We start from the raw sequence: 27,500 nt of genomic DNA, 5'->3' as shown, positions 1-27,500 counted from the left end.
TCAGCTGGAATTCATTCACACTTAACTGGTATTTAGAATTCAATCAAACATTCCTGTTCGTCTATTATGATGCACTTGCCCCAGTTGGGCAGAGACTCGGAAGTCCCCCAGTTGGGCAGAGACTCGGAAGTCCCCCAGTTGGGCAGAGACTCGGAAGTCCCCCAGTTGGGCAGAGACTCGGAAGTCCCCCAGTTGGGCAGAGACTCGGAAGTCCCCCAGTTGGGCAGAGACTCGGAAGTCCCCCAGTTGGGCAGAGACTCGGAAGTCCCCCAGTTGGGCAGAGACTCGGAAGTCCCCCAGTTGGGCAGAGACTCGGAAGTCCCCCAGTTGGGCAGAGACTCGGAAGTCCCCCAGTTGGGCAGAGACTCGGAAGTCCCCCAGTTGGGCAGAGACTCGGAAGTCCCCCAGTTGGGCAGAGACTCGGAAGTCCCCCAGTTGGGCAGAGACTCGGAAGTCCCCCAGTTGGGCAGAGACTCGGAAGTCCCCCAGTTGGGCAGAGACTCGGAAGTCCCCCAGTTGGGCAGAGACTCGGAAGTCCCCCAGTTGGGCAGAGACTCGGAAGTCCCCCAGTTGGGCAGAGACTCGGAAGTCCCCCAGTTGGGCAGAGACTCGGAAGTCCCCCAGTTGGGCAGAGACTCGGAAGTCCCCCAGTTGGGCAGAGACTCTGAAGTTCCCAGAGTTCTTCAAAACCCCAGATGGTTCTTGCTGACCCAGGTTGTCTTGCCTCTGGGCTGCACCGTCGAGGCCATGGGCTATCCTGGTAGGACTGCTGTACCAGTTTGGCTTCAAATGCCCCCTCACGGCCTACCTGCTGATTCTGGGCTTCTCTGTACAGGCAGGCGGTGGCTATAATCATCATGGGCCGCTGTCTTGGAGGAGTCATTGCCAACATCATCAAATACTGGATAGATGGGGACATGGACCTCCTGTGGTTGGGTTTGCTTAGGCCATGTCCCAAATGGCACCCTATTCCCTATATAGTGCACAACTTTTGACCAGAGCCCTATGGAACCCTATTCCCTATATAGTGCACTACTTTTGACCAGAGCCCTATGGAACCCTATTCCCTATATAGTGTACTACTTTTGACCAGAGCCCTATGGAACCCTATTCCCTATATAGTGTACTACTTTTGACCAGAGCCCTATGGAACCCTATTCCCTACATAGTGCACTACTTTTGACTAGGGCCCATAGGTCTCTGGTCAAAATGTAGTACACTGAGACAGATTTTATTTTGTGAATTCTCAAATCAACAGGTAACAATACCTTGGTTCTACATAACATACACCCCCGTGATCCTCTAGTTCTCTGTGAACATTCATGGGCCGGTCATCCTGCTAGGCTAATCCGTCCGTTTGTTGTTTTGGGTCTATTTTGGTTGTGTTGTCTGTAGCATCACCATGACGAGTATCTCCACAGTGTTTGGTATGGGCATGATGCCTCTGTGTCAGTACGTCTACACACACGCCTGGCGTGGAGACAGGCACGATCACAACACCGTACTTTAATATAGGTAATGACCGTTTCTGTTTTCCATTCTGTTTCTCTGTCTGCGGTCTCACTCGCTCCCTTTTTCCTCTCTCTCACTACTCAACCTTTTTCCTCTCTCACTACACAACCTTTTTCCTCTCTCTCACTACTCAACCTTTTTCCTCTCTCTCACTACTCAACCTTTTCCCTCTCTCTCACTACTCAACCTTTTTCCTCTCTCTCACTACTCAACCTTTTTCCTCTCTCTCACTACTCAACCTTTTTCCTCTCACTACTCAACCTTTTCCCTCTCTCTCACTACTCAACCTTTTCCCTCTCTCACTACTCAACCTTTTTCCTCTCTCTCACTACTCAACCTTTTTCCTCTCTCTCACTACTCAACCTTTTCCTCTCTCTCACTACTCAACCTTTTTCCTCTCTCTCACTACTCAACCTTTTCCCTCTCTCTCACTACTCAACCTTTTCCCTCTCTCTCACTACTCAACCTTTTCCTCTCTCTCACTACTCAACCTTTTCCCTCTCTCACTACTCAACCTTTTTCCTCTCTCACTACTCAACCTTTTTCCTCTCTCTCACTACTCAACCTTTTCCCTCTCTCACTACTCAACCTTTTTCCTCTCTCTCACTACTCAACCTTTTCCCTCTCTCACTACTCAACCTTTTTCCTCTCTCTCACTACTCAACCTTTTCCCTCTCTCTCACTACTCAACCTTTTCCTCTCTCTCACTACTCAACCTTTTTCCTCTCTCTCACTACTCAACCTTTTTCCTCTCTCTCACTACTCAACCTTTTCCCTCTCTCACTACTCAACCTTTTCCCTCTCTCTCACTACTCAACCTTTTCCCTCTCTCTCACTACTCAACCTTTTCCCTCTCTCACTACTCAACCTTTTTCCTCTCTCTCACTACTCAACCTTTTTCCTCTCTCACTACTCAACCTTTTTCCTCTCTCTCACTACTCAACCTTTTCCCTCTCTCTCACTACTCAACCTTTTCCCTCAGAGAGTTGTGAAGGGCAGAGACTAATAATAATCTTCAAATGCACTGGAATGGAATGAATGTTGTACCAGTAGTCTAGGAGGAAAATAACCTCTCCCTCAACGTCAACAAAACGAAGGAGCCGATTGTGGACGGCAGGAGACAGTAGCGAAAGCACGCCTCCATCCACATTGACAGGGTAGCAGTGAATAGGGTGAAAAGCTCAAAGTTCCTCAGCCTGCACATCACTGACAACCTGAAATGGCCCGTCCACACAGACAGTGTGGTGAAGAAGGTGCAACAGCGCCTCTTCAACCTCAGGAGTCTGAATAAATTTGGCTTGGCCCTTAACACCCTCACAAACTTTTACAGATGCACCATTGAGAGCATCCTGTCGGGCTTGTATCACCGCCTGGTACTGCAATTGCACCATCCGTGAACGCAGGGCTCTACAGAGGGTGGTGCAGTCTGCACAACACATAATTGAGGGCACACTGCCTACCCTCCAGGAAATCTACAACACCTGGGGTCACAGGAAGGACCTCAGCCCCCCGAACCACCGGCCTGCTCACCCCCCTACCATCTAGAAGGCAGAGACTGTACAGGTGCATCAAAGCTGGGACCGAGAGACTGAAAAACAGTTATCTTCAGGCCATAATATAGTCACCATGAGCCGGCCTCCACCCAGTACCCTGCCCTGAACCTTAGTCAATGTTACTAGCCGGCTACCACCCGGTACTCTACCCTGCACCTTAGAGACTGCTGCCATATGTACATAGTGAACACTAGTCACTTTATTAATGTTTCCATACTGTTTTTAACCACTTCATATGTATAAATGGTATGGCATTAGTTGTCTATGTGTGCAGAGGGTCCCTGGTTCGAGCCCGGGTAAGGGCAAGGGGACGGACTAAAGTTATACTGTTACACATAGTCAGTGTTTTTATTAGGCTACAAATAGCAGCCTTGTGTTCTGCGACGCTAAATTTCAATGCTCGTTTAGATTGATCAATATAAGCTGCAGATGCATTTGAACATCTATATGACATTTGTGGTGCTACAATTATTGAAGATTTGAATGTTGTATTGTTTAACTGTTCTCGGGTGGTAAACAACGTTAGTATTGGTCGTATTGTCGCAATGTACACAGTGGCCAGACTTTGTAATTTCCATTAGGCGGGCCTGGGAGCCAAGTGTCACGCTTCTTGGGTAGCTGCTTGCTGTGTGTAACGGAATCGGCTAGACGCTAGGGGGCAATGTTGTGAACTCTAGTAGATTTTGGCCAGTTTTGTGGATGTTCAAGTGTTTTCAATTACAATGAATTTGACGCCACCTGCACATGCCTTGTGTTCCTTGTTCTTCATGATGCTCTCTGCGCTTTTAACGGACCTCTGAGACTATCACAGTGCAGGTGCATTTATACGGAGACTTGATTACACACAGGTGGATTGTATTTATCATCATTAGTCATTTAGGTCAACATTGGATCATTCAGAGATCCTCACTGAACTTCTGGAGAGAGTTTGCTGCACTGAAAGTAAAGGGGCTGAATAATTTTGCACGCCCAATTTTTCCGTTTTTGATTTGTTAAAAAAGTTTGAAATATCCAATAAATGTCGTTCTACTTCATGATTGTGTCCCACTTGTTGTTGATTCTTCACAAAAAATACAGTTTTATATCTTTATGTTTGAAGCCTGAAATGTGGCAAAAGGTTGCAAAGTTCAAGGGGGCCGAATAACTTTCGCAAGGCACTGTATGTAAACATTATTAAAGTGTCTAGTGATCCATTTATTAAAGTGGCCAATGATTTGAGTCTCTATGTAGGCAGCAGCCTCTCAGTGTTAGTGGTGGCTGTTTAACAGTCTGATGGCCTTGAGATAGAAGCTGTTTTTCAGTCTCTCGGTCCCAGCTTTGATGCACCTGTACTGACCTCGCCTTCTGGATGATAGCGGGGTGAACAGGCAGTGGCTCGGGTGGTTGTTGTCCTTGATGATCTTTTTGGCCTTCCTGTGACATCAGGTGGTGTAGGTGTCCTGGAGGGCAGGTAGTTTGCCCCCGGTGATTCGTTGTGCAGACCTCACTACCCTCTGGAGAGCCTTGTGGTTCAGGGCGGTGCAGTTGCCGTTCCAGGCGGTGATACATCCCGACTTCTCTCTGCTGTGAATTTGAGTTTGGCGTCAGATAAGTTAATATAAGAAATGAACTAGTACCATTTAATACCATTAGGATGTTGTCTATGTAGCTTTTCCAAAGGCCTACATTCTGGAAAAAATCCTCAGTTTCCACCTCATTTTGTAGGTAGTGTGCACATAGCCTGTCTTCTCTTGAAAGCCAGGTCTGCCTACAGCGGCCTTTCTCAAGAGCAAGGCTATGCTCACTAAGTCTGTACATAATCAAAGCTTTCCTTAAGTTTGGGTCAGCCACAGTGGTCAGGTATTCTGCCACTGTGTATTCTCTGTTTGGGGCCAAATAGAATTCTAGTTTGCTCAGTTTTTTTTTGTTAATTCTTTCCAATGTGTCAAGTAATTATCTTTTTGTTTTCTCATGATTTAGTTGGGTCTAAATGTGTTGCTGTCCTGGGGCTCTGTGGGGTCTGTTTGTGTTTGTGAACAGAGCCCCAGGACCAGCTTGCTAAGGGGGCTCTTCTCCAGGTTCCTCTCTCTGTGGATGATGGCTTTGTTATGGAAGGTTTGGGAATCGCTTCCTTTTAGGGGGTTGTAGTATTGAACAGGTTTTTTCTGGATTCTGATAATTAGCGGGTATCGGCCTAATTCTGCTCTGTGTGCATTATTTGGTGTTTCATGTTGTACACAGAGGATATTTTTTTCCACAATTCTGCATGCAGAGTCTCAATTTGGTGTTTGTCCCATTTTGTGAATTATTGGTTGGTGAGCAGACCCCAGACCTCACAACCATAAAGGGTAATTGGTTTAAAACCCCATTTAAAAATGTCTCTCTCTTTCTCTAGGTGGGTGGGTATTGTGGTGGGAGGGCTTCTCTTGATGGTAATAAGGGTTGCACAGTGCTGTTCTCTGCTGAGGTTCCTGGCACAGTGCTGTTCTCTGCTGAGGTTCCTGGCACAGTGCTGTTCTCTGCCGAGGTTCCTGGCACAGTGCTGTTCTCTGCCGAGGTTCCTGGCACACAGACACCTCTATCATGGTCATCGTAGGAGCCATTGAAGGTATCAGGGTAATCAATAATGAAGAGAGATTAGGATGTCATCCAGAGTATGTCATGTTTTATTGACAAAAACGAGCACAGACATGACAGGAGCCTGGGAGAACTCTCGTACCGCTCTCAAGTACATTTTCTCAAAGCCTTACTTCCTTGTTCATCTCTGCTTATACCTGGTTTTGCATCATAAAGTGTCTTGCAATAATCAAATTCAAAGTATCACAACAGCTTGAGTTTCAATAAACCGGTAGACCGTATTTGGCTAAGCTTTCCTGTGACAAACTTAACCATGACATTTTTTTTTTAACCCGGTAAGTTGACTGCGAACATTCTCATTTACAGAAACAACCTGGAGAATGGTTACAAGGGAGAGGAGATGAATGAGACAATTATAAGCTGGGGATGATGGTACAGTATGAAGACCAGATTGGGAATTTAGCCAGGACACCAGGGTTAACACCCCTACTCTTACAATAAGTGCCAAAGACTACACAGGGCAATGTCCCCAATCACTGCCCTGAGGGCAATGGAATATGTTTTTTTAGACCAGAAGAAAGGGTGCCTCCTACTGGGCCTCCCAAAACCACTTCCAGCAGCAGCAGCATCTGGTCTCCCATCCAGGACCAACCCTGCTTAGCTTCAGAAGCAAGCCAGCAGCAGTATGCAGGGTGGTATGCTGCTGATATCAGTGCTGTTGCCATGAAACCACAGCTACAAGTAGCTTGTTAACAGTTGGAGTGTACAACGGGGCCTTCTCTCTCGACCATGGGTAGGAAACACTCCCTAACTTAAACTTTAAGATGTAATCTGTTTCAGAAACCACCTGCAGGATGAGCCCATATTATATGATAAGTCAGAGAAAGTATTTTCTTTTTTCAAAGGCCCGTTGGACATCACTGCTCATTGTCCATTTGAGCAAAACAAACAAAACACAATGAGGCATATTTCTATATGTTGAGAATGACAAAATCATTGTGGTCTATTGCTATATGTCTAGTGCAAGTCACTATGACCCCACCTCTATTATATTCAATGGCACGGGTCACCAAACAATGACCTTTTGACTTTTCCAGACCCTTCACCATCTTCCCCCTGATAGGCGACAGCGCCCAGTTCATCACCGCTGTCATCGTCAGGCAGCCGTGGCAGAAATCAGAATATCAAACCAAACACCCCGTCGTCTTTCTCACGAAGATGATGAGTTATTCGATAATGGTAACAGCCATGACAAGATGTCAGAAAATATTCATCCTATCATTGTATTTGAATGACTCTGTTATGGTCAACCCTTCTCATTATCCCCAAGGCAGTGAACTATGACAAGGCATTATCATTGTATTTGAATGACTCTGTTATGGTCAACCCTTCTCATTATCCCCAAGGCAGTGAACTATGACAAGGCATTATCATTGTATTTGAATGACTCTGTTATGGTCAACCCTTCTCATTATCCCCAAGGCAGTGAACTATGACAAGGCCACATGTCAAAAGGACCTGAAAACAACAACAGACATCAGCTTCTCCTTTTCCTCTCCTGCCAGGTTGAGAATTTGTAGCATGGCCATGGGGTGCAGGCAGGGGGGGGGGGGGCAGCTCTTCTGGGTTTATGTCATCTTCCTCCCACTGGGCAACAACTGGTTGAATCAATGTTGTTTTCAACAAACAAACAAAAACATCTATGTGATGACGTTGAATCAACGTCAAACTGATTGGATTTGAAAAGAGTAATCACTGTCAGGGAATTTCATATTTTTTTTCACCCAACCTTTTAACCTAAATACAATGAAGGTGAAATGTTTAATTTGATTTATTTCATGTTTAATTCACGTTAGTTTACAACTCAACCAAATGTAAATTAAAACGTAGACGTTTGAACTGACGTCTGTGACCAGTGGACTTCCTGTTGGGACCTAAGATGAACTATTTAATGAACCAACTAATACATAATATTACTACTACACTGTTTTGTTCATTGTATTTCACTACGTGATACAGATGGCCAGCTCTGCGTGATACAGATGGCCAGCTCTGCGTGATACAGATGGCTAGCGCTACGTGATACAGATGGCCAGCTCTGCGTGATACAGATGGCCAGCGCTACGTGATACAGGTGGCCAGCTCTGCGTGATACAGATGGCCAGCGCTACGTGATACAGATGGCCAGCTCTGCGTGATACAGATGGCCAGCGCTACGTGATACAGATGGCCAGCTCTGCGTGATACAGATGGCCAGCGCTAAGTGATACAGATGGCCAGCGCTGCGTGATACAGATGGCCAGCGCTACATGATACAGTTGGCCAGCGCTGCGTGATACAGATGGCCAGCGCTGTGTGATACAGATGGCCAGCGCTGTGTGATACAGTTGGCCAGCGCTGTGTGATACAGTTGGCCAGTGCTGCGTGATACAGATGGCCAGTGCTGCGTGATACAGATGGTTCAGCGGCCCCAGTTACAAAGACACCAATACATCACATACCGTTTGTTATAAGATTGCTATTGCTGACTTCTTGGCTATATGATTTGGATGTTGACGTATATGGTCGACATGGCACCCCCCCTGCTGAAAGCCCATCCCTCATCTTGGTTACAGGTGTCGAACCATCGCCATGGAGACGGGCCCAGAACATCCCGATCTGTTCCACCATCCTGCGGCTGTCGTTCCTTCCTGAGAAGCTGTTGAGTCGATTCTGCTGTATCTAACCAGTTGAGTCGGTTCTGCTGTATCTAACCAGTTGAGTTGGTTCTGCTGTATCTAACCAGTTGAGTTGGTTCTGCTGTATCTAACCAGTTGAGTTGGTTCTGCTGTATCTAACCAGTTGAGTTGGTTCTGCTGTATCTAACCAGTTGAGCCGGTTCTGCTGTATCTGACCAGTTGAGTTGATATGGTGCAACGTTTTACTTCCTTGTTCTGCTGAAAACAGTATTATCCAGTTATTACTATATAAATGGGCAATTCTACATTGATCCAGAAGGGAGAGCTGGTGTACTTAGTGGTAGAGAAGAGAGTGCTGGTGTACTCCGTGGTAGAGAAGAGAGTGCTGGTGTACTCCGTGGTAGAGAAGAGAGTGCTGGTGTACTCCGTGGTAGAGAAGAGAGTGCTGGTGTACTCCGTGGTAGAGAAGAGAGAGCTGGTGTACTTAGTGGTAGAGAAGAGAGTGCTGGTGTACTTAGTGGTAGAGAAGAGAGTGCTGGTGTACTCCGTGGTAGAGAAGAGAGTGCTGGTGTACTCCGTGTTAGAGAAGAGAGTGCTGGTGTACTCCGTGTTAGAGAAGAGAGTGCTGGTGTACTCCGTGGTAGAGAAGAGAGTGCTGGTGTACTCCGTGTTAGAGAAGAGAGTGCTGGTATACTCAGTGGTAGAGAAGGGAGAGCTGGTGTACTCCGTGGTAGAGAAGAGAGTGCTGGTGTACTCCGTGTTAGAGAAGAGAGTGCTGGTGTACTCTGTGGTAGAGAAGGGAGAGCTGGTGTACTTAGTGGTAGAGAAGAGAGTGCTGGTGTACTCCGTGGTAGAGAAGAGAGTGCTGGTGTACTCCGTGTTAGAGAAGGGAGAGCTGGTGTACTTAGTGGTAGAGAAGAGAGTGCTGGTGTACTCCGTGGTAGAGAAGGGAGAGCTGGTGTACTTAGTGGTAGAGAAGGGAGAGCTGGTGTACTTAGTGGTAGAGAAGGGAGTGCTGGTGTACTCCGTGGTAGAGAAGGGAGAGCTGGTGTACTTAGTGGTAGAGAAGAGAGTGCTGGTGTACTTAGTGGTAGAGAAGGGAGTGCTGGTGTACTCCGTGGTAGAGAAGAGAGTGCTGGTGTACTGAGTGGTAGAGAAGAGAGTGCTGGTGTACTTAGTGGTAGAGAAGGGAGTGCTGGTGTACTCCGTGGTAGAGAAGAGAGTGCTGGTGTACTCCGTGGTAGAGAAGGGAGAGCTGGTGTACTTAGTGGTAGAGAAGGGAGTGCTGGTGTACTTAGTGGTAGAGAAGGGAGTGCTGGTGTACTCCGTGGTAGAGAAGGGAGAGCTGGTGTACTTAGTGGTAGAGAAGGGAGTGCTGGTGTACTTAGTGGTAGAGAAGGGAGTGCTGGTGTACTTAGTGGTAGAGAAGGGAGTGCTGGTGTACTTAGTGGTAGAGAAGGGAGTGCTGGTGTACTTAGTGGTAGAGAAGGGAGTGCTGGTGTACTGAGTGGTAGAGAAGAGAGTGCTGGTGTACTTAGTGGTAGAGAAGAGAGTGCTGGTGTACTTAGTGGTAGAGAAGAGAGTGCTGGTGTACTCCGTGTTAGAGAAGAGAGTGCTGGTGTACTCCGTGGTAGAGAAGGGAGAGCTGGTGTACTCCGTGGTAGAGAAGAGAGTGCTGGTGTACTTAGTGGTAGAGAAGGGAGTGCTGGAGTACTCCGTGTTAGAGAACAGAGTGCTGGTGTACTCCGTGTTAGAGAAGAGAGTGCTGGTGTACTCCGTGTTAGAGAAGAGAGTGCTGGTGTACTCCGTGGTAGAGAAGGGAGAGCTGGTGTACTGAGTGGTAGAGAAGGGAGAGCTGGTGTACTGAGTGGTAGAGAAGAGAGTGCTGGTGTACTCCGTGGTAGAGAAGGGAGAGCTGGTGTACTCCGTGGTAGAGAAGGGAGAGCTGGTGTACATAGTGGTAGAGAAGGGAGTGCTGGTGTACTGAGTGGTAGAGAACAGAGAGCTGGTGTACTGAGTGGTAGAGAAGAGAGTGCTGGTGTACTCCGTGTTAGAGAAGAGAGTGCTGGTGTACTCCGTGGTAGAGAAGGGAGAGCTGGTGTACTCCGTGGTAGAGAAGGGAGAGCTGGTGTACTTAGTGGTAGAGAAGGGAGAGCTGGTGTACTTAGTGGTAGAGAAGGGAGTGCTGGTGTACTCCGTGTTAGAGAAGAGAGTGCTGGTGTACTCCGTGTTAGAGAAGAGAGTGCTGGTGTACTCCGTGGTAGAGAAGGGAGAGCTGGTGTACTCCGTGGTAGAGAAGGGAGAGCTGGTGTACTTAGTGGTAGAGAAGGGAGAGCTGGTGTACTCCGTGGTAGAGAAGAGAGTGCTGGTGTACTCCGTGGTAGAGAAGGGAGAGCTGGTGTACTCCGTGGTAGAGAAGAGAGTGCTGGTGTACTGCGTGGTAGAGAAGAGAGTGCTGGTGTACTTAGTGGTAGAGAAGAGAGTGCTGGTGTACTCCGTGTTAGAGAAGAGAGTGCTGGTGTACTCCGTGTTAGAGAAGAGAGTGCTGGTGTACTCCGTGTTAAAGAAGAGAGTGCTGGTGTACTCCGTGGTAGAGAAGAGAGTGCTGGTGTACTCCGTGGTAGAGAAGAGAGTGCTGGTGTACTCCGTGGTAGAGAAGAGAGCGCTGGTGTACTCCGTGGTAGAGGCTTGTGTCGTGGAGCACCAGGGCAGTGGAGCCTGTCACCAGCAGAGCAGTGGTGACCCAGAACAGGGTGAGGACACATGGAATTAGGCTGCATGTCTAACTGTGTTTAGTTTCTCTGTCCACACTAGGACCGGCATGGTATTGGCAGTATGTAACAAAGCAATACTCTTATCTGTGATGATGCCTATAACAGGCAGAGGGAAAGTAAACCGTGTGAACAATACTGCTAACCAGTACTGCTAACCAGTACTGTGTTTGTGCTGGCTCAGATATTTTCTTGTCACATTATCCTTTCCAGCACGGCTCCAGCAACCTTTGTGGATAGGTAAGCAGTAGGTACGCAGTACAGCTCAGCTTGGCTTAACCAGAGACGTTTTCTTACAGAGTTCAGACAACTCTTTGTTAGAGGTGTATATACAGTTGAAGTCAGAAGTTTACATACACTTAGGTTGGAGTCATTAAAACTCGTTTACATACACTTAGTTTGGAGTCATTAAAACTCATCTTTCAACCACTCCACAAATTTCTTGTTAATAAACTATAGTTTTGGCAAGTCGGTTAGGACATCTACTTTGTGCATGACACAAGTAATTTTCCAACAATTGTTAACAGACAGATTATTTCACTTATAATTCACTGTATCACAATTCCAGTGGGTCACATACACTAAGTTGACTGTGCCTTTAAACAGCTTGGAAAATTCCAGAAAATGATGTCATGGATTTAGAAGCTTCTGAAAGGCTAGTTGACATTATCTAAGTAAATTGGAGGTGTACCTGCAGATGTATTTCAAGACCTACCTTCAAACTCAGTGACTCTTTGCTTGACATGATGGGAAAATCAAAAGAAATCAGCCTAGACTTCAGAAAAAAAATTGTAGACCTCCACAAGTCTGGTTCATCCTTGTCAGCAATTTCCAAATGCCTGAAGGTACCACGTTCATATGTATAAACAATAGTACGCAAGTATGAACACCATGGGACCACGCAGCCGTCATACCGCTCAGGAAGGAGACGCATTCTGTCTCCTAGAGATGAACGTACTTTGGTGCGAAAAGTGAAAATCAATCCCAGAACAACAACAAAGGACCTTGTGAAGATGCTGGAGGAAACTGGTACAAAAGTATCTATATCCACAGTAAAACAAAAACAAGTCCTATATCGACATAACCTGAAAGGCCGCTCAGCAAGGAAGAAGCCACTGCTCCAAAACCGCCATAAAAATGCCAGACTATGGTTTGCAACTGCACATGGGGACAAATATCGTACTTTTTGGAGAAATGTCCTCTGGTCTGATGAAACAAAAATAGAACTGTTTGGCCATAATGACCATCGTCATGTTTGGAGAAAAAATTGGGATGCTTGCAAGCCGAAGAACACCATTCCAGCCATGAAGCACAGGGGTAACAGCATCATGTTGTGTGGGTGCTTTGCTGCAGGAGGGACTGGTGCACTTCACAAAATAGATGGCATCATGAGGGAGGAAAATTATGTGGATATATTGAAGCAACATCTCAAGACATCAGTCAGGAAGTTAAAGTTGTGTCGCAAATGGATCTTCCAAATGGATAATGTGTCACGTCCGTCGTAATGATGAGACCAAGGCGCAGCGGGAATAGAATTCCACGTGTTTTTAATGAACTGAAACTCAACAAAACAACAAACAACCAAACAAACCGTGAAGCTACTGGTGTAGCTAACTGCACACAGGCACCTAACTGTAGACAAGATCCCACACCACAAAGTGGGAAAAAGAGCTGCCTAAATATGATCCCCAATCAGAAACATTGATAAACAGCTGTCTCTGATTGGGAACCATATCAGGCCAACATAGACATACAAAAAACCCTAGACATATAAAAACCTAGAGTACCCATCCTAGTCACACCCTGACCTAACCACAATATATAGAAAACAGAGATATCTAAGGTCAGGGAGTGACATAATGACCACAAGCACACTTCCAAAGTGGTGGCAAAATGGCTTAAGGACAACAAAGTCAAGGTATTGGAGTGGCCATCACAAAGCCCTGACCTCAATTCTATAGAAAATTTGTGGGCAGAACTGAAAAAGTGTGTGCGAGTAAGGAGGCCTACAAACCTGACTCAGTTACACCAGCTCTGTAGGGAGGGATTGCCCAAAATTCACCCAACTCATTGTGGAAGGCTACCCAAAATGTTTGAACCAAGTTAAACAAATTAAAGGCAATGCTACCAAATAGTAATTGAGTGTATGTAAACTTCTGACCCCCTGGGAATGTGATGAAAGAAATAAAAGCTGAAATAAATAATTCTCCTATTATTCTGACATTTCACATTCTGAAAATAAAGTGGTGATCCTAACTGACCTAAGACAGGGAATTTTTTACAAGGATTAAATGTCAGGAGTTGTGAAAAACTGAGTTTAAATGTATTTGGCTAAGGTGTATGTAAACCTCAGACTTCAACTGTATTGTATGTCAGAGACATGTTTGTCAGAGACTAAATATTCATATGAAAATATAACATCAACATAGGGGGCAGGGCTTTTTTCCTCTACCCTACAGAGATAAGATGTTCATCATTTGTTGCATGATTTTACTGGCTTAGTTAAAGTGAATGGCTTTCATGTGACACTATAAAGTATATCTTTAATTGCCTACATCGCACATTTTTCTGTAATGGGCCTCAGAGTAGATTGTATAACACTATATTTTATACTTTTAACCGATGCACAACATTCTGTTATACAACTACTGAGCAATAAACAGACATGAGCATCACTGATTGTAATGGCTTCCCTAACATTTGATTGACTCAGCATACCAGTTTGTAGGTGGACACATAAGATCATATATTTTATTGATCCCCCTAAGGGGATTGTGCCACATGTTTTATTTTATTTTTACCTTTATTTTACTAGGCAAGTCAGTTAAGAACAAGTTCTTATTTTCAATGACGGCCTAGGAACAGTGGGTTAACTGCCTGTTCTGGGGCAGAACGACAGATTTGTATCTTGTCAGCTCAGGGATTTGAACTTGCAACCTTCCGGTTACTAGTCCAACACTCTAACCACTAGGTTACCCTGTGCATAAGACACCATTAACCAGTCAACATATTACTAATGAATACTAATGTAGTCTGAGGAGTCTATGGGTAACATACTCTGGACCCCAGAACAACTCCACAGAAACTGGGCTCCAACTCACTAAGGGCTTCACCTCTCTGGGATTGTCCCGTCATTGGCTTCGGCACCTCTCTGTGTCCCATCAAACACAACTGCTTATTACGTTTATGAGTTCCAGCGTATCTAGCGTGCACTTTGAAAACATCACAGGCCCATCTCAGTACCTCACGTTTCACTGTTTAGTTTTGAGTTCATTTGTCAACATCCTGGAGTATTTTGAACAAGTGTGAGCAGATTCACACTGCATCTGTGTGTTATTATTCTGTGTCCCATGTCTGCCGTTTATAGATTGCTTTCTGTGTGTGTTTCTGTGTTTTCTAAGGCATGGTCTTTCAGTTGGTGTTCACCAACACTCTCCAGCTAGGGTCTCTGATGGTCTAAATGACCCAGGGCTGCCCAACCATCTGGATGCTCAGCTTACTTGGTGGATTCGGGGTGGCAGGGTAGCCTAGTGGTTAGAGTGTTGTACTAGTAACCGAAAGGTTGCAAGTTCAAATTCCCGAGCTGACGAGGTACAAATCTCTCGTTCTACCCCTGAACGGTTCCTAGACCGTCATTGAAAATAAGAATTTGTTCTTAACTTGCCTAGGTAAAATAGAGATCAAATTAAAATAAATCCTGTTCAGCGAGACCAGACCAGGGGGTCATTTAACAAGTGAATAATAACACCACAAACACATAACAAAAGCAGTGTGTGCCATGTGACAGGCCTGATTGTGTGTTTTGTAGAGAATCTCACCACTATACCGATCATAAAAACAATCGGATTTGGTAATGGATTCCTCATTCATATGGCATGTGATGTGTATTTCATTACAAATCTGAGGTAAAAAAAAATACAGGTAATTGAGGTTTAATTTGACCTCATCAATCACATCAATGTTTTATGTGTTTAAAATTAGTTTTTATTTTACAATATGTATCGAGTTCTTTGATCTGCTGGAATCTGCCAACAGCAGTTATTTTATGCTTATGATTACCGTTATATAATTCTTGACACATTAACATTGTTTTATGGGATTCCATTTTTTATTTATTTTTACTTCACATCAGACTTGGTTCTGACTGGATCAGCAAGATGTACCAATCCCCAGATTGAATTACATTGAAACTGGGCTTGCAACTGTGAGGTACATGCTTTATGATACAGTAAATGTTGAAGAGGGTGAAACCTCTATGTATTACTGGTGTGTGTAGGCATAGATATGGAGATTGTGCTCTTGATGGTAGGTTCAACATAAACGTCAGGCTTCTGTGCCATCATTAAACTGTAATTATCCAACGTGTGTCAATACACTGTCGTCTGTAAGTCAAACAATAAATTAGAATTGCAACAATACAATGGCTTAACATCTTAGAATAAAGGACATATTCGTTAGCAAATAACAAATCGGACAAACAGTTGTCATTTGCGATAACAGTTCCTCAAAAAACGCGATACAACTTAGCTAGCTAACCAGTCAATATTTTGACAGGCAACATGTCAAACAATATACTGTAGTCGCAGTAATTACATTCGCGCACAGTGAATAATTAACAGCTAGAAATAATAATGTTTGAAACTGGAGCTGCCTCTCCACAGCCGCAGGCAGCCAGCTGATCCTGGAAGGAATGAACCGCCTGGGAGCCCATTCTAGCTGTGATCTCATCAGTCACTCTTAAAGGGACAGTAACACTCACATTAAACGTTGAGCCTCAAACAGCCGCCTGTCGCATTTAAATGCACTGGGACACAATTTGGCAAATAAAAGACTGTTTCAAATAAACGCTTGGTCTAAGTTAGTTGTTCCCTAGCTTACCATGGACATAGATGTGAAGTTTGAAATCTTGGGTGTATGATAGGAGGGCCTAGTCTTTGCAAGATCTGTGATGGATTTGTCACAAGTAGGCCATCATTTTAAATAAAAATGTGTTCTTATTAACTGACTTGCCTAGTTAAATAAAGGTTAAATAAGAAAATGACACCATTATTTTTTATTTTATTTTTTATAATATGTTTATTATTTTACAATAAAAAATATAATAAAAAAGACAGCAATACTAACAATGACATTCATTGTACTGTTGAATGGGATGGCCAATTTAGAGGACAAAACAAAACTTAACTCACACATACACAAAATAAAACAAAATCCTAACACCATTATTTAACATGACTGCATGTCAGCCACGTGAACAATGTGTGAATTGACTGGAAACCGGGTGGTATTCGCTCCGAATTGAGACGCTAGTGGATGAGTGGCCAAAACCGAGGCTGCCATGGACAACTGTGGATACATCAATTCAGGCTACACGTTTATGCCTTATGACAATCGCAGAATGCCATTACAATACACCTAGGTGTTTTATAGCAGATTTCTCTTTCTATTCTTCATATTTCGGGTGCACGGTTGGGGTTTGGCAGTTAACCACATAGGCAGTTAACCACCTAGGCAGTTAACCACCTAGGCAGTTAACCACCTAGGCAGTTAACCACATAGGCAGTTAACCACTGTTCCTAGGCTGTCAATGAAAATAAGAATTTTTCAATTTTCAATGACAGCTTCAATTTTCAATGACAGCTCTTAACGGACTTGCCTGGTAAAAAATAAATAAAATGAGGAATGGTACAGCATCTCCAGGAGCCAGCCAGTACGGTACGATTGTCAGCAACTGCATAACTATTATATCAAATAAAACAAATTAAAACATTCAGACTGAAAAGGGTATCAAGGCTAGTAATATCTTCATCACACTTACATTAATCGTTGACCATTTGACACAAGTTGTGATTTTTAAAATTTTAATTTTACCTTTATTTAACCAGGCAAGTCAGTTAAGAACACATTCTTATTTTCAATGACGGCCTGGGAACAGTGGGTTAACTGCCTGTTCAGGGACAGAATGACAGATTTGTACCTTGTCAGCTCAGGGGTTTGAACTCTCAACCTTGCGGTTACTAGTCCAACGCTCTAACCACTAGGCTACCCTGTCTATTTGTTGTTTACTCTCCAGATTTGGATTTCCCTTTTCCCTTTCATGGCCGGGATTAATGTTACCACCTCCATAGTATTCTTTGGGTATTGTACACTGATGAAGAACAGGCCGTTTCTCCCATCAAAGTGTGTATTACCAGCCACATCCTTATTCCAATGTCCTTAATAGCCCACGGCTAAACCACTCCACCAAGAGCATCCTTCAATGTGTGTTTCTCAGGGGTGTGTGTAGAAAGCAGAAAATACATACAGTGGGGCAAAAAAGTATTTAGTCAGCCACCAATTGTGCAAGTTCTCCCACTTAAAAAGATGAGAGAGGCCTGTAATTTTCATCATAGGTACACTTCAACTATGACAGAGAAAATGAGGAAAAAAAATCCAGAAAATCACATTGTAGGATTTTTTATGAATTAATTTGCAAATTATGGTGGAAAATAAGTATTTGGTCACCTACAAACAAGCAAGATTTCTTTAACTTCTTCTTTAAGAGGCTCCTCTGTCCTCCACTCGTCACCTGTATTAATGGCACCTGTTTGAACTTGTTATCAGTATAAAAGACACCCGTCCACAACCTCAAACAGTCACACTCCAAACTCCACTATGGCCAAGACCAAAGAGCTGACAAAGGACACCAGAAACAAAATTGTAGACCTGCACCAGGCTGGGAAGACTGAATCTGCAATAGGTAAGCAGCTTGGTTTGAAGAAATCAACTGTGGGAGCAATTATTAGGAAATGGAAGAGTCTTATCGGCAGACTCAGTAGCCTCGGGTTTTCTAATGACTGCCTTGCCTGGTTCACCAACTACTTTGCAGACAGAGTTCAGTGTGTCAAATCGGAGGGCATGTTGTCCGGTCCTCTGGCAGTCTCTATGGGGGTTTAATTTTCGGGCCGACTCTTTTCTCTGTATATATCAATGATGTTGCTCTTGCTGCGGGCGATTCCCTGATCCACCTCTACGCAGACGACACCATTCTGTATACTTCTTGGCCCTTTCTTGGACACTGTGCTATCTAACCTCCAAACGAGCTTCAATGCCATACAACACTCCTTCCGTGGCCTCCAACTGCTCTTAAACGCTAGTAAAACCAAATGCATGCTTTTCAACCGTTCGCTGCCTGCACCCGCACGCCCGACTAGCATCACCACCTTGGATGGTTCCGACCTAGAATATGTGGACATCTATAAGTACCTAGGTGTCTGGCTAGACTGCAAACTCTCCTTCCAGACTCATATCAAACATCTCCAATCTAAAATCAAATCTAGTCGGCTTTCTATTTCGCAACAAAGCCTCCTTCACTCACGCCGCCAAACTTACCCTAGTAAAACTGACTATCCTACCGATCCTCGACTTTGGCGATGTCATCTACAAAATAGCTTCCAATACTCTACTCAGCAAACTGGATGCAGTTTATCACAGTGCCATCCGTTTTGTTACTAAAGCACCTTATACCACCCACCACTGCGACCTGTATGCTCTAGTCGGCTGGCCCTCGCTACATATTCGTCGCCAGACCCACTGGCTCCAGGTCATCTACAAGTCCATGCTAGGTAAAGCTCCGCCTTATCTCAGTTCACTGGCCACGATAACGACACCCACCCGTAGCACGTGCTCCAGCAGGTGTATCTCACTGATCATCCCCAAAGCCAACACCTCATTTGGCCGACCTTTCCTTCCACTTCTCTGCTGCCTGTGACTGGAACGGATTGCAAAAATCACTGAAGTTGGAGACTTTTATCTCCCTCACCAACTTTAAACATCTGCTTATCTGAGCAGCTAACCGATCGCTGCAGCTGTACATAGTCCATCGGTAAATAGCCGACCCAATTTACCTACCTCATCCCCATACTGTTTTTATTAATGTACTTTTCCGCTCTTTTGCACACCAGTATCTCTACCTGCACATGGCCATCTGATCAGTTATCACTCCAGTGTTAATCTGCTAAACTGTAATTAGTCGCCTACCTCCTCATGCCTTTTGCACACAATGTATATAGACTCTTTGTTTTTTTTCTACTGTGTTATTGACTTGTTTATTGTTTACTCCATGTGTAACTCTGTGTTGCTGTCTGTTCACACTGCTATGCTTTATCTTGGCCAGGTCGCAGTTGTAAATGAGAACTTGTTCTCAACTAGCCTACCTCGTTAAATAAAGGTCTGTAATAGAACATGTCAACAAGTTAGTTCTGAATTGATTTAATACAGCAGAACATTCTGACACCATTAAATAAAATAGATTTCACCTCGTTCATATAGAAATGATAAGAGATTACACTGGAATAGACAGGGGTGGTATCAGTTGTCCTGGCTCAGGTTCAAGGAGGTATGTCATTCCACTGAATCTGCCCGGGAGATGGTTCCTTAGCCACTGAAGATCCTACTCTGCGGGCTCTCGGTACAGGGGCTTTTACTGTCTATCCCGGTACAAGTCCTCTAATGACTGAACCTGGTTGGGCACAGCTGGCTTCCTTCACTCACACTGGTAGAGTGTTTGGGGATATGGGAGGGTTTGTTAGAAGTTAGTAGGGAGGTATTTGTTTATTTGTTATTATATATATATGTATATATACAAAATGTGCAGTACAGAATTTGGCAAACCATAATGATCGCACAATCCAGCACAGTAGGTGGGGGCATGCACCTGAACCGTTTGTTTGCGGACCGCCATTATAAAATAAAAGACAAAGAAGAAGAAATTGCACCATCTGTGCCAGACCGAGAAGTGTGCAATTGCAGACAGCAATTAGGGTCGTTTTCTGTTATCGGCGTTTCTTGATATGAATATACACCCATTGATACTCGCCATTAGTCCGTGGCCGTTTCTTTCGCTCGGGGAAAACTGTAGCTACACCTAACCTTAAGCCTATTCTCCTAACCACGATAGTTATCCTAACTTTTTTTGTTAGTTATCCTAACTTGCTATGTAAACTGTACATATACTATTTTTTTCTATTGTATCATTGACTGTATGTTTGTTTATTCCATGTGTGAGTTTTGTAAATAGTAGATCATTGTTATGTTAGTCTTTAGGAATACACTGTTTGTACATATTTATAAATATTTCTTCTTTTCTTCTTCTTTTTTTGTGTGTTGTTTGTGTCGAACTGCTTTGCTTTATCTTGGCCAGGTCACAGTTGAAAATTAGAACTTGTTCTCAATTGGCCTACCTGGTTAAATAAAGATGAAATAAAAACAAATAATCAGTGTCGAGAGAACATTAGTCTCCTAACACCGGAACTGACCAATGGCAGGCACCATTGGTTATTTCCTGATATCAAGAAACTTCCGGAATACATGTCTGCGCACGCACCATATCGTCCAGAGCGAGTCGAATGGTTTCATTTCTGTGCCTGTAAATGAAAGTGTGATTGGATTTTTTTACAATATGAGGTAACAGAAAAATAAATTTGTTTCATGTAGATTGGCTCAACGTGTTCCAGGTAGTAAATGTACAGCGAGGGTAACAGTAATTCGTTTCCTCCAACATCTTACATGAGTTCATGAGTAACGTTGGTAGCTAATTTTCAGCTTAGCTTGTTAACGTTCGTTAGCTTCTTGGTAACCAATGAATTTGAACAGATTGCTTGTTTAACTAGCAAAAAAATATAACTACACCAGTAAAGCTATTACTTATGATCGTTCATACTCCTACCGACACTTATACTCTAAGTTATAGTATCGCAAAGATATGAGAGACTTATGAATACCGCTAGCTCTAGCTAGCTATTTACCCAGCTAACAGTCATTAGCAAGTGAGCTAGCATAACAACCATACATCAAATTGTATTTGTCACATGCGCCGAATATAACCCGTATAGACGTGACAGTGAAATGCGTATTTACAAACCCTTAACCAACAATGCAGTTTTAAGAAAATACAAAAAAAAGTAAGAGATAAGAATAACAAATAATTAAAGAGCAGCAGTAAATAACAATAGTGCGGCTATATTCAGGGGGTACTGGTGTCGAGGTAATATGTACATGTAGGTATAGAGTTTTTAAAGTGACTACGCATAGATAATAACAGAGAGTAGCAGCAGCGTAGGGGTGGGCGGCAATGCAAATAGTCTCTGTAGCTATTTGATTAGCTGTCCAGGAGTGGCTTGGGGAGTAGAAGCTGATTAGAAGCCTCTTGGACCTAGAATTAGCGCTCTGGTACTTCTTGCTGTGCGGTAGCAGAGAGAGCAGTTTATGACGAGGGTGGCTGGAGTCTTTGACAATTTTTAGCGCCTTCCTCTGACACCCTCTGTAGTGCCTTGCGGTTGGAGGCTGAGCAGTTGCCATACCAGGCAGTGATGCAACCCGATGGTGCAGCTGTAAAACCTTTGAGGACCCATGCCAAATCTTTTCAGACTCCTGAGGGGGAGTTGTGCCCTCTTCATGGCGTGCTTGGACCATGTTTGTTTGTTGGTGATGTGGACGCCAAGGAAGTTGAAGCTCTAAACCTGCTCCACTACAGCCTCGTCGATCAGAATGGGGACATGATCGGTCCTCATTTTCCTCTAGTCCACAATCATCTCCTTTGTCTTCATCACTTTGAGTTAGAGGTTGTTGTCCTTGCACCACATGGTCAGGTCTCTGACGACCTCCCTATAGGCTGTCTCATTGTTGTCAGAGATTCAGGCCTACCACTGTTGTCATCAGCAGAATTAATGATGGTTTTGGAGTTGTGCCTGGTTGTGCAGTCATGAGTGAACAGAGAGTACAGGAGGACTATGAGCACGCACCCCTGAGGGGCCCCCGTGTTGAGGATCAGCGTGGCGAATGTGTTGTTACCTACCCTTGCCGCCTGGGGGGAGGCCCGTCAGGAAGTCCAGGATCCAGTTGCAGAGGGAGGTGTTTAGTCCCAGGATCCTTAGCTTAGTGATGAGCATTGAGGGCGCTATGGTGTTGAACGCTGAGCTGTAGTCAATGAATAGCATTCTCACTTAGGTGTTCCCTTTGTCCAGGTGAGAAAGGGCAGTGTGGAGTGCAATAGAGATTGCGTCATCTGTGGAGCTGTTGGTGCGGTATGCAAATTGGAGTGGGTCTAGGGTTTCTGGGATAATGGTTTTGATGTGAGCCATGATCAGCCTTTCAAAGCACTTCATGGCTACAGACGTGAGTGCTACGGGTTGGTAGTCATTTAGGCAGGTTACCTTCGTGTTCTTGGGCACAGGGACTATGGTCGTCTGCTTGAAACTAGAGGTCAACTGATTATGTTTTTAACGCCGATACCGATTTATTGGAGGACCAAAAAAGCTGATACCGATTAATCTGCCAATTTTTATTTATTTATTTGTAATAATGCCAATTACAACAATACTGAATGAACACTTATTTTAACTTAATATAATACATCAATAAAATCAGTTTAGCCTCAAATAAATAATGAAACATGTTCAATTTGGTTTAAATAATGCAAAAACAAAGTGTTGGAGAAGAAAGTAAAAGTGCAATATGTGCCATGTAAAAAGCTAACGTTTAAGTTCCTTGCTCAGAACATGAGAACATATGAAAGCTGGTGGTTCCTTTTAACATGAATCTTCAATATTCCCAGTTAAGAAGTTTTAGGTTGTAGTTATTGTAGGAATTATAGGACTATTTCTCTCTATACCATTTGTATTTCATATACCTTTGACTATTGGATGTTCTTATAGGCACTATAGTATTGCCACCCTAATCTCGGGAGTTGTTAGGCTTGAAGTCATAAACAGCGCAATGCCTGAAGCACAGCAAAGAGCTGCTGGCAAAACACACGAAAGTGCTGTTTAAATGAGTGCCTATGAGCCTGCTGCTGCCTACCACCGCTCAGTCAGACTGCTTTATCAAATCATAGACTTAATTATAATATAATAAACACAGAAATAGGAGCCTTAGGTCATTAATAGGGTCAAACTCGGAAACTATCATTTCGAAAAACAAAACATTTATTATTTTAGTGAAATACGGAACCGTTCCGTATTTTATCAAAAGGGTGGCATCCATAAGTCGAAATATTGCTGTTACAATGCACAACTTTCAAAGTTATGTCATAATTATGTAATATTCTAGCAAATGATTTATTGTCTTTGTTAGGAAGAAATGGTCTTCGCACAATTCGCAATGAGCCAGGTGGCCCAAACTGCTGCATATACCCTGACTCTGCTTGCACAGAACACAAGGGAAGTGACACAATTTCCCTAGTTAATATTGATGCCTTATGGTTAGGTACATTGGTGCAATAAGTGTTTTTTTCTTTTGCGAAAGCGCCGGTTAAATCACCACCCGTTTGGCGAAGTAGGCTGTGATTCGATGAGAAATTAACAGGCCCCGAAATGGATTATATGCAACGCAGGACAAGCTAGTAATATCATCAACCATGTGTAGTTTACTACTGATTATGTTAAGATTGATTGTTTTTTTATAAGATAAGTTTTATGCTAGCTAGCAACTTAACTTGGCTCCTTGCTGCAGTTGCGTAACAGGTGGTCAGCCTGCCACGCAGACTCCTCGTGTAGTCCAAATATGCCGATTACCGATTTCAAGTTTTCATAACAACCATCCATGCCGAATACTCGGTCGACCTCTAGTACGTACATACCCCAAACAGAAGCCATGGATTACAGGCAACATCCGCACTGAACTAAAAGGTAGAGCTGCCACTTTCAAGGAGCGGGACCCAGAAGCTTATAAGAAATCCCACTATGGCGTCAGACGAACCATCAAACAGGCAAAGCGTCAATACAGGACTAAGATCGAATCGTACTGCACCGGCTCCGATGTAGTGTACTCCTCAATGCCATCGGAAGAATCCTGGAACATATTCCAGTCTGTGCTAGCAAAACAGTCCTGTAGTTTAGCGTCTGCTTCATCTGACCACTTTTTTATAGACCGATTCACTTGTGCTTCCTGCTTTAATTTTTAGCTTGTAAGCAGAAGTCAGGAGGATCTAATTAGGGTCAGATTTGCCAAATGGAGGGTGAGGGAGAGCTTTGTACCCGTCTCTGTGTGATTTTAAGGTGGTCTATAATTTTTTTCCCTCTGGTTGCAAATTTAAGATGCTGATAGAAATTAGGTAAAACTGATTTGTTTCCCTGCATTAAAGTCCCTGGCCACTAGGAGCGCCACCTCTGGATGAGCGTTTTCCTGTTTGCCTATGGGGGTATACAGCTCATTGAGTGCAGTTTTAGTGCCTGCATCGGTCTGTGGTGGTATGTAGACAGATGAATACAGATGAAAACTCTCATCAGCTAGCTTGTCACTTATTTGGTTGAAAACATAAGCATGGAACAGATTGCTAGTTAGCTAGTTTCCAAATACTGGTTAGCATGGCAATTGTCCCTAAGTTAGCCAAGTGTAATTTATATTGTTGGTTGTCTAGCATGTTATTTAGAATGTCAACATTGGCTACATTGTAGCACCTTCTACATGCCTGTTGTCCATAAACCCTGCTACAGGCACTAATTGCTCCATGTCCAAATGCAGGCAGTTAATATAATGTATACTAAATCAAATCAAATCAAATTTATTTATATAGCCCTTCGTACGTCAGCTGATATCTCAAAGTGCTGTACAGAAACCCAGCCTAAAACCCCAAACAGCAAACAATGCAGGTGTAAAAGCAGGGTTACTAATACTATATAATAGTATACCAGGCTGCAATACTATATATTACTATACCGATATCCAATATTTTCCTTGCCAAAAAACCCGATAACCGATTATTATATTTTTTGCGGCCTTTTAAACATTCTCGTACAGTTAAATAGTTGACGCAGCGGTCTAAGGCACTGCATCTCAGTGCAAGATGTGTACTACAGTCCCTGGTTCGAATCCAGGCTGTATCACATCCGGACGTTATTGGGAGTCCCATAGGGTGGTGCACAATTTGCCAAGTGTCGTCTTTTTCCGGGGGTAGGCCGTCATTGTAAATAAGAATATGTTCTTAACTGACTTGCCAAGTTAAATAAAGGTTACACACACACACCACACTGACCAAAAAGGTATTTAGTTGGCATTTACATATGTCCCCATTACCAGTAAAACATAATCAAAACCTATTTCTTTCACTTACTTGCTGTGCTGTTTCATTGTTCAGTTGTTTCATTCTCAACCAGAATTTCTATGGAACGCCGTTTGGGTCTTTGCATGTCAAAAACACTATTTGATGTGTCAAATAAGCTCGTTGACCAATCAGGAACTGAATATGACTGCACGTCACATAATAATTTAACGCTTTCATACATTCTTTTACGCAGTAATTAAACATTGATTACACGATCACTCGTATTTCATAACACAATGATTCATCGATACGTATGCTATGATGCTGGTAAAGTTGTCTCGAGGACCTACAGTGCTGGTCATAAAAAAAAGCTAGCTCATGGATGCTAACAATGTTCTTCCCCAAAACACAGCAAATGACATCTGTATCAGTAGCTATAGTTAGCTAGCTATATATCACTAGTTGTCATCTAAAATAACCCTCATTTATAAGACAGTTCTTATTTGATTAATGGTGGTATGACCCATCTATCTGAAGCTAGCCACCATAAGGATTAGCCACAATAGTGGACTTTGCGGTTAGCCTTCAAAATACAAATTAATACAAACAGTAGAATTATGCCATAGTTGAATAGATCATGCACAGTCCTTGATAGCAGGCCACATCGGTGGCACTGTATTATCCTCATAGCGGGCAAAGAAGGTGTTTAGATTGTCTGGAAGAAGGACGTCGCTGTCCGCGACGTGGCTGGTTTTCCTTTTGCAGTCCGTGATTGTTTGTAGACTACCACGTACGTCTCGTGTCTTGAATTGCGACTCCACTTTTTCTATACTGACATTTTGTTTGTTTCATTGCCTTGCGGAGGGAATGACTACTCTGTATTCTTCCATATTGTCTTTCAAGACGATTCAATACGTATCTATACTGAACAAAAATATAAAGGCAACAATTTAAACGTTTTTACTGAGTTACTGTTCATAAAAGGAAATCAGTCCATTTAAATAAATCTATTAGGCCCTAGTCTATGGATTTCACATGACTGGGAATACAGATATGCATCTAGATATGCCGTAAAAATCAAAAAAAGGAAAAAAAAATTAAAGTAGGGGCGTGGATCAGAAAACCAGTCAATATCTGGTGTGATCACCATTTGGAAGAGAAATCCTCACTATAACAGGGGAGGTAAACAAATTTGTGCACAACATTTTTGAGAAATAATCTGATGTTTGGAACATTTCTTCAGCTCATGAAACACGGGACCAACACTTTACATGTTGCGTTTATATTTTTGCTCAGTGTAGATGCATGGGTTCTGATACTATACAGGAATGCTATGTTTTGGTTTGAAACAATTAGGTTTGGTTTAATTAGTGAACAAAATGCACTAAACATTTGTCGTATCAACATTCATGTTCCATTCTAAATTAAAATCGGCTGCTGATGGCGTTCAATAACTGGACCTCTCTGAGCTGGGCCCCTCTGAGCTGAGCCTCTCTGAGCTGGGACCCTCTGAGCTGGACCTCTCTGAGCTGGGCCTCTCTGAGCTGGGCCTGTCTGAGCTGGGCCTGTCTGAGCTGGGCCCCTCTGAGCTGGGCCCCTCTGAGCTGGGCCTCTCTGAGCGTGGCCTCTCTGAGCTGGGCCCGTCTGAGCTGGGCCCGTCTGAGCTGGGCCCGTCTGAGCTGGGCCCTCTGAGCTGGTCCTCTCTGAGCTGGGCCTCTCTGAGCTGGGACTTTCTGAGCTGGGCCTCTCTGAGCTGGGCCTCTCTGAGCTGGGCCTCTCTGAGCTGGGCCTTTCTGAGCTGGGCCTCTCTGAGCTGGGCCTCTCTGAGCTGGGCCCGTCTGAGCTGGGCCCGTCTGAGCTGGGTGTTTGTGTGAATGATGTATGTCTAAAGTGTATACTATGGCTCTAATGGTACTATGGTACCTGATCTGAGCCATATAGGAGACTAGACATCTACCACCCCACTACCACTATCAGATTAGAGCCATAATGGAGACTAGGCATCTACCACCCCACTATCAGATTAGAGCCATAATGGAGACTAGGAATCTACCACCCCACTATCAGATTAGAGCCATAATGGAGACTAGGAATCTACCACCCCACTATCAAATTAGAGCCATAATGGAGACTAGGAATCTACCACCCCACTATCAGATTAGAGCCATAATGGAGACTAGGCATCTACTACCAGATTCATTTTTCTGTCCCCCTCCACTGGTTCTGAAATCACTCACTTGTTAACTTGTGATTTTTTAAACAGATTAAGTGTTTCAGCTAGTTGTGTATCAATACTTATTATTTCCAAATGAGCTATGGCAGAGCCAATGAATATATAGGACAACTTTGGTTTTCACCCCCATCTCAAAATCAAATGGTTTTGACCAAGCTTTTAGTCAGCTCATTTTGT

General features: G+C 43.7%; 1 protein-coding gene across 1 annotated transcript in view; it reads left to right on the top strand.

The window, feature by feature from the left end:
* The first annotated feature begins 20,370 nt into the window (after positions 1–20,370).
* Positions 20,371–27,500, top strand: part of LOC123999669 (kelch-like protein 8) — a 38,850-nt gene continuing 31,720 nt past the window's right edge. The window contains exon 1 of the mRNA XM_046305647.1: positions 20,371–20,514. The gene's annotated coding sequence lies outside the window, so the exon portion shown is untranslated. The remainder of the gene's footprint in view (positions 20,515–27,500) is intronic.

This window comes from Oncorhynchus gorbuscha, linkage group LG16 (assembly GCF_021184085.1).
Source record: "Oncorhynchus gorbuscha isolate QuinsamMale2020 ecotype Even-year linkage group LG16, OgorEven_v1.0, whole genome shotgun sequence".
NCBI classification, from domain to species: domain Eukaryota; kingdom Metazoa; phylum Chordata; class Actinopteri; order Salmoniformes; family Salmonidae; genus Oncorhynchus; species Oncorhynchus gorbuscha.
The sequence above is the reverse complement of the archived record's forward strand: the minus strand, read 5'-3'. Positions and strand labels throughout refer to the sequence as shown.